Below are 8,506 nucleotides of genomic sequence, written 5' to 3' on the forward strand. Positions count from 1 at the left end.
TGTGAATGGCAAAAGTGGAAAATTATTATAAACAGTACTAGTGACAGTGTAGTATTAAACTGAGAAAGCGGGACACACCACGCAAAGCACAGAAACGACTGCAAAATAAACAAACTGAGTAACAGAATTAACATGGAATACATGCTTTAATAAAACAGATGAAGTGCTTTCCTATGACAATAGTACCCTACTCCTTGTTTTTGCTTAGCTTTTTGAAATTACTACCCTTCCTATAAATAAGTCTTGGATTTTCACCTAAGACTGCAAACATGCCATGCACTTAATTTTTCAGTTAAACTCCAGAAAGGATGCAGTTCCATTAATATAAACAATAAATTCTTCCAACTCATCCTGAGATCACCACCAAAAAATATATATGTCATCAAGAAATTTGTTGCATAAACCTCATTTTTTAACAAAAGTAAAATTTCAAATAAATTTTCGTTACCATTCAGCCATTACCAAATTAACAAACCCTGGGGCACATGCTGTACCCATTGCCAGTTCTGTGGATTCATGGTAATTTTCACCCTCAAAGAAAAGAGAACATTAATATATTAATCACTTTGATGGAGATAATCTTGAAAAACAAATATGTTTTCTTTGAGAGCATATTTATGACATAAACTGTAAATTATGTTACTGTTTTTAAGGACAGCGGTTTCAAAAACTTTATTTCCAATATTTACCAAAATCCTACCTACTCTAACTCCCTATTGCACTACAGTAGTTGCCACCATTATTTTCAAAAGAAAGCCATAGTTAAGGGGCAAATAGTGAGATTAGTGGAATGGTCTCCAGTGAACAGTTATTTTTGCAGGAAATTGGAGTTTTGGTTAATATGTTTGAAAAGAGGTGTTACTCTATTACCTTTTTCTATTGTGTTCAGGACGAAGTAATTCACAAATGGAAAAGTATTTTCTTATTTTGAGTTTCAGTATTGAGCAAAGTGAAAATAACAACAGGAAAGGTGAAGGTTGTTTTTCCATGCCATGATTGCTACATATTATGTGGATAATGGGGCTATTAAGGATATCATTTGCCATAACTAGAAAATTTAAAAAATCAAGACTTATTTATTGGAAGGGTATTCATTTTAAAAAAGTTAATGGAGAATAATGAGAGGGGTACTATTAGTACTAAAACAAAAAAGACCACTTAGAAGCTTGGGAAATGCAAGCAAAGTCATTTTACAAAAGAGGGAAAATATTGAAATTAATAGTAGGTGGATTACTGGAATGGATATATATTTTAATTGGAGAACCAGTGGGGTGATTTAGGTGGCTACCTGTAAGAAATGTGCAGCCTTTTACATTGGGAAAACAGAACATAATCTTAGAATCAGGATCTATGAGTATGAGTATGATGTTAGAAACAAAAACATGTCTAATGCATTATATAGACATATTAACAATTACTCCAATCTTGGATTTGTTTTCCAAGTCCTTGAAAAAATTGAGCCAAATGTGTGAGGGGCTACCTAGAAAGAAGTCTTGGAAAAATGTGAATTAAAATGGCAGTTGATTACTGATGCTGAGAAAATGCTGGGACTTAATGACTATTCTTCTATTGCAAGTATTCAACAACTGAAATCATTAAAAGTATAGTTTGTTTTTAATTATCTATTTTTTATATTATATATTCAATTTTGTATAGATGCTTTTTGTACTAGGTTTTAACAATGTTGTATGGAGTGTTCTACAAGATGTTTTATGAAAAGGTTGTTGTCTCCTTAAGGAAGGGTCATGTGACCTAATGTGGGTCTTTAAAAAGGGAAGTGTGACTAACTAACTTTATGCTGATGAAGTCTGGATTATTATAAGACAAAAGTGCTTAATCTGTTTTTTATGAATCCGTGTATTCAGTGGTAATCTTGTTATTCAGTTTGCTTATTTTGCAGTCATTTCCCTGTTTGGAGTGTTGTTTCCCAGTTTAAGAGCTGGATTTACACTTGTTTCTAGTATTAATACAGTTAAGTACTATCTTAGCTATTGCCAATAATGGACAACATAATAGCAACAAGATGCAACAGTGCAATATTACTTAAAGTAATAGCTCTGCAGTCAGCAGAACAACAGTATTAATTTCAATGATGCAACCACAAGAAGTGTAGTCACTAAGTTACTAAGTCTTAAAATAGGCAGCATTTTCCACTAGATGTATTAAGGCAATAGTAAAATCAATAACAATAGTGCAACTAAGTTTAGACAGAGAAGACAGGGAAATTTATATCATCTACAACAAGGATGTAGAGGTGGCCTTAGCTGTTGCGGGCTAGGCTGTTGTCCTAGTTATCCAACAGGATTAACACTGTTTCATGCTACTATGATCTGTGCAGTAGTCAGCAAAATTGAGCAAACCTCTGGGTATTTAAAGTATATAATGCTTCACCCCTGTAGAAGACAGCCAATCAAATTCCAGCCATATAAACTGTCTGGATCCCAAGCTAATGTAGATGTCACATGGAATCATTTACTCTCACCAGATGCTGTAATACTGCAGACCCATTCCTAGGAAGCTGATGAAGTCCTTGTAGAGCATTAATTCAGTAAGAACCCAAACGGGAAAGGACTTTTTGTCTTTTGCGTTTCCGTAGTCTCTGTTGTTTTCTCCAGACTACATGTTAAAGAGTGCCTTCAGCAGCCCAGTACAGAAAAGCCAAGACTTTAGCCCAGAATAATGGCATTTGAATTCATAGGTACTTAGTAGACATGCAGTCTAGAATTACCCATAGAGTGCTTTCTGGTTAGATAACTTGCTTAGAGTCACAGAGCAGACAAGTCAAGGATGAGGGACTGAAACCCTGCTCATTAAAAACCCACAGCTTTAATCCTCTGTACTAGCTCATAGTTAGTATACAACATATGTCCACACAAATTCTGGACACACCACCCTACCCAGCCACTGCTAACATAGTGCGAGGGTTCTATTTTTAAACATTAGACATCAAGGAGATACTCCCTGAGGAAATCAGTACATTTACAACAGGAGAATACAGCTGTTAAATTCTTCTTCCAATTACATAAAGATCACCATGGAAACCTGGCTTATAACATGCTACCATTATAATAATAGTACCACCCCTTGAGCAATCACTAAAGAGGCAGTATGATACATAAACTTAGTCCTTTGTTTTTAACCTACATGAGGGTTATAAAATTGAAATGGACATCTGGAATTTCTGTAGCAGTGAGTCAAGGCTGTTCTGCTTCTTCAGACAAAGTCACTAGAAGTGTAGTTGGACCAATCTGGCAAGCTTTAAATGTTTGTTTTTTTGTTTGTTTTTTTTTTCTGAGAGTAAGTTGTTTAAAACAAATGTGTTTGACACTTTAAAGCAAGAACACAAACATGATTTTCTTTGCCAATATTATGTCTGGGATATCTGTACCTAGGAAAATTCCACTTCCTCTACAGAACGATAGTGTTGGAGTTACTACATATGAAAACCTGGTTTCTAAAGGTATGGGCGGGGCTGCATCTCCTTCAAAGAATATTTTTGAGTTCTTTAGGAAGTTTCTTATTGCCAGTTTGTAATCTTTTCACAAGCTGGTGTACACAAAATGTTTAGTGGCTTAACAGTTATCATGCACTTTTCACAGTTACGTCCTAGTGCTTCAGATATTTGCTGACATTTTCATTTATATCCCATAATGCTAGGCATTCCACTCCCAAATCTCCTAGTCAATTATAACTTCCTTCTCTTATCTTTTATTTCTTGAATCCTACCTAAGAATATAAATATTCATTCCTTTCTCCCTGTTTGCCTTTCAGCTGCATCTTGATTATTTACACACAGTTAATTATTTTTCTTATTTTGTAGAAATATTTTGTGTCCGAGCTAATGAATCTTATAAGATTTTTTTTTTAAATCAGCACTAATGCATTTGCATTCTATTAGCAACAGTTTCTTCTCTTAACATTTATTAACTACATTTGCTATGCTTATTCTTTAGACAGATATCCACACTTCTCAAACTGACTGATATTCATTTCACCAGTGAGTCAGCAGAACAGAACTTGACCTTTGGTCAGATAGTTCTCAAATAACTCATCCTTTCTAATATTCTAGTTATCCTTTATTTTCTTAGAACAGTTGTATGTTGTAGAGCATAGATATATTCATTTGCTGTACAACTGTGACCTTGTGACCTCCCTCAGACTTTCCTGATAAATGTTAAATAAATAAATGAATAAATAAATGGGTATACATTTTGTCTGCCTGGTTTTGCTACTATGCAACTCACTTATTATGATTAACTATTATTCCAACCCCTAAATGCTAGATTAGAACTTCTGTTCCATATTTTACTCACCAGTAAAGCCTGGATATTCAAAAGCATGCATAATGGTACATCTTTCTATCCTCACCCAAGAGTCCTTATGTATACACATTGTTGTAGTCCATAAGTAACCACATTTAGGAATATCTCAGCAAAGATTATCTAGGACCAATATAATTTGTATCAAATTCAGATATTTCAGGAATAAATCCAAATGTAAGATAATTCGGCATATAATAGAAATTTTAAATAAATAAGTAAATAAGTCCCCATCATTCTATAATACTAATCTGTACTGCTGTGGTGGCGTTGCGGTAGCGTTGTTGCCTCTCAGTATGACGTTGTCCTGTTCGATTCTCAGCTAAAGCGTCTTCTGTATGGAGACATGTGTGAATGGGCGTACCTTTGTTGAAGGTTGTGCGTCAGAGCTGGCAACTCGGTATGTAAAAATCTACTGCCAATCATTAGCGGACCGGAGTTCTGCTGTGGTGACCCCTAACCGGGAAAAGCCGAAAGATACAACAACATTCTATAATACTAATCTGATAAGACTGTCTGGGGACATCAATCTGAACTCTGGTCTCACTTCCCCAGAAACGTTTACCTAGTGTACTCCTGCCAGTCTGTTTCATTCCTCTATAATATTGCCCGAAAATCAGCTGTAGACAAAGTTAATACACTTTAATGCTGTAGTATTTGCAACAGAAAAGACCAGCTTGAGGTATGAGTCTGTCAGTTTCATGTTAACTATAGTTAGTGTGGCAATAGCTAGCACAGAGTTTGATTCTCACCTTTGAAAAGGAAATTGGATAGGCTTAAAATGGCCCACATGGGGCCAAAGGGCAGCTAGCCTAGTACTTAACTATGAACCTTATGAACATCAAGTGCCCAGCAGAAATTTGTATAAGCAGGTGCTTGTTACTCAGACAGAACATCTACAAGTAAGGGGCAAACAGAGTAGCAATACTTATTAAAAAACATATTAATCCCGCTTTGATTAAATCCTAATTATTAGTGCTTCAACACAGAAATTAAATCATAGTAAATCTGAACATAATCAGCTATACACAACTAAGACTAAATAGCATATGCCTTCCACCAAAACTAGCTCTTTGGCTACCTGATGTCACCATATCGTAGATAGCTAGCATTGCAGTTCTTGTGTAGAAATTATAGTTATGGGTGATCTGAAGTGTAACTGGTCCCCAAGCCTCCCTGCCTGTGGTTTGATAAATTCACATGGAGTAACACAATTAATCTCTTCCCTTACTAAGACTGATTAAAACTCAGAAAGAGTATCTTGTATTGGATTACAGTATCTCACCCAACCAACACAAGTACGTTCAATTTATTAGCAGACTTCTTCATTAGTAAACACTAGCAGTAGGGAATCACACAAAATCTAAAAATCACACACTTACATCCAAGTAAAATGCCTAAAGAAATCTTGATTAGTAAACGGTTAAGTAGAAGATTATAAGCATCAGATTAGTCTTTTCTGTTGCTTGCCACCAGCCTAGATGATGCATAAATTCCATTCAGTAAAATTATGCTGAACATACTAAACAATGTAAGCCCTATTAAATCTTTTAGAGTAAGAAGCACAAATCTTAACTGGAAGACAGGTGAGTTAAAAAGTTGAATGACCCCATTCTAGAGAACATGGGCTTGCATCTTAAAAAAAGGAAAACCTTCTTATGGAAACTGTACACAGAACCAAAAAATCAATGCAAGGCATTTATCAGAGACAGCAAACAGAACTACTTTCTGCCAGACTAGGATAAGTATATATCCTCGTATTCATTAACAAACTACCTTGTGACCTCCCCCATCTCCCACTTATCCTGAATGCTGATGATAGGGTCATTTACCGATCAGGTCACTCTTACACCAGCATTCAGTGCTATTTGTGGTCAGACTTACATGAGTTCCACCAATGGCTCATAAACCATAAACTACTTCTCAACCCCACCAAGACCAAAACTATGCTTTTTGGAACTCCACAGAAAATTCACCAAGCACCTAACTCTTTATCTATCCTTTTTTCCCCAAGCATTTTTATTAAATTTACACATATGACAAAGGCAATCTTACATTTATATAAAAGAAAAACATACAAAATGATATCACTTTACTTGCAAACAGTTTACAACTATAATTGTGAACATTATTCATCACTTATAAACCATCCAGTCATTGTCAGTTAAACATTATATAGCTCATTCAAATCCTGCCTCTTAAACCTCATTCCTGCTCTGCATATATTGTTCCCACAATTCCCATTCTTTTCTATGTAGTTTGCTCCTTCCCTTTTCGAAAGATCCCATTTCCAGTTGTTTTATCTCTGTCACTATATACACTACTTCTAGTAAAGTTGGTTTAGACTTTGATTTCCATTTTCTAGTAATTGTTTTTTTAGCAACCACCATAATTAGACTCAGCAAGGCTTTACTTTGTCTAGGCAATTCCAATTCTGTAGCGTAACTCAAAAACATCATCTCCTCAGTCAGTCCAATCTGCTCACCCAGCATCTCCAACAGAGCAGTCTGCAGGGAATCCCAAGTGTCTGCCAGCTTATCACATTTCCAAAAAATATGTACTCAGCTACCTCTTTCTTGCCCATCACACCATTCACTATTGACCTGAGGAAGAATTCTTTGGAGTCTACTTGGGGAATAAAAATACCTATGTAAACACTTCCAGGCAAAGGTCCTAAATCTTCTAGATTTTGTTGCATATTTGGAAGATATACATATATCCTCCATTGTCTCTTTGTGAATTGCTTATCCAGTCTGTCTTCCCAATCATTTCTAAGCTCATCTAATTGATTCTTATCATGCATTATTGTATATGCTTTACTAATTTCCTTTTTAACAGCAGCTTCTGTTCTAGATTCTATTAAAACCTCTACCAGGGCTGGTCTTTCATTTAGGAGCTCCCTATTTCTTTCTCTTTGCCTATACTCTGATATCAATCCTTGATAGGGAAGGCAGTCTCTAACCTGCAGTCCAAATAAATTTGTGGCCTCTTCCCATTCTGTTACTTTTCCCTTTCTAGTTATTTGCTCCCAATACCTTGGTTCCTTTGCCAGTTTTCTCCAATAAATTCCAGCCCCCTCTTGCCTATTATCTGTATCCCTGGTCACAGTTAACCCTATCGGCAAAATCTCTTTTCTCCATTCTCATACTGGTTTGGTTCTTAGAATACTCCCTGCTATTTTATAGATATAACACTCTGTATGATTTTGGTTGTTCTCCTTAAGACTCTGCATCCAAAATCCCAATCCATTCCTATTTCTTGAGCTTCCTCGTACCTCAACATCATTCCTTTCCACTTTGAATTATAGTTTTCTACTTGTGCTATGTATAAATAAGAGTCTTAACTGTGTTGCTCTAAAATACCCCATTGGTAGAATCAGCTTATCCAATTTTACCCTTGCCATCTTCCCTTCCCAGATAAAATCCTTCATCTCTTTTTTTTAATTGCTATCCACTTCTCCTTCGGTTGATAAAAGTAAGCCTGACCTGTGTATAAGACTAAAGGGACTAAAAACATATTAATGGCTTGTATCTTAGTATCTATATCCATATAACAAAACTTCCAGTTTCTCAATTTTGTATTATCTTCTGTTTAATCTCTTCCCACATATCCTTAGCTGCCACCACAGAGTCATTTCTAATCCATACTCCTAATTACTTCATTTTATCATGTCCTCTTAAATATGGATATTGTTGGACCAATTTGTGCATGGGTACATCATTTACTGCTATTGCCTTTGTTTTATTGTTTTGCCTTCATTAATTTTGTATCCTGAGAAGATTTGAAACTGTCTTAAAATGTTCCACAACACTGTAGTGTCCCTTTCTGGTTTTGTCATGTATAAAATAATTCTCTTTACCTATCCTTGACCTAAAAAAAACATTCCATAGAGACAACTTCCACCTTCAAATACCAGAACTGTGGCTTAATCAGTGACTAAACTTCCATTTCCACATAGACAAAGGGAAAGCCAAAATAAAGTCCCTCCTTTTCTGGGTGAAAAAAGATGTTCCCTATTCTATCCCAACAAACCAGAACAGACATTGGCAAAGGAGTTCTCCTTTCTCAACTTGAATATGGCCTCCTGATTTTTGCTTCTGCCCCAAAGAAAAACATTGTCACACTCTAGACCATTTCTAACAGTACCTGCCAATTCATTAGACACTCAACTCTGTGCTAGCATCACT

The sequence above is a fragment of the Protopterus annectens genome, chromosome 11.part0 (assembly GCF_019279795.1).
Source record: "Protopterus annectens isolate FY-2018-M chromosome 11.part0, PAN1.0, whole genome shotgun sequence".
Lineage (NCBI taxonomy): Eukaryota > Metazoa > Chordata > Ceratodontiformes > Protopteridae > Protopterus > Protopterus annectens.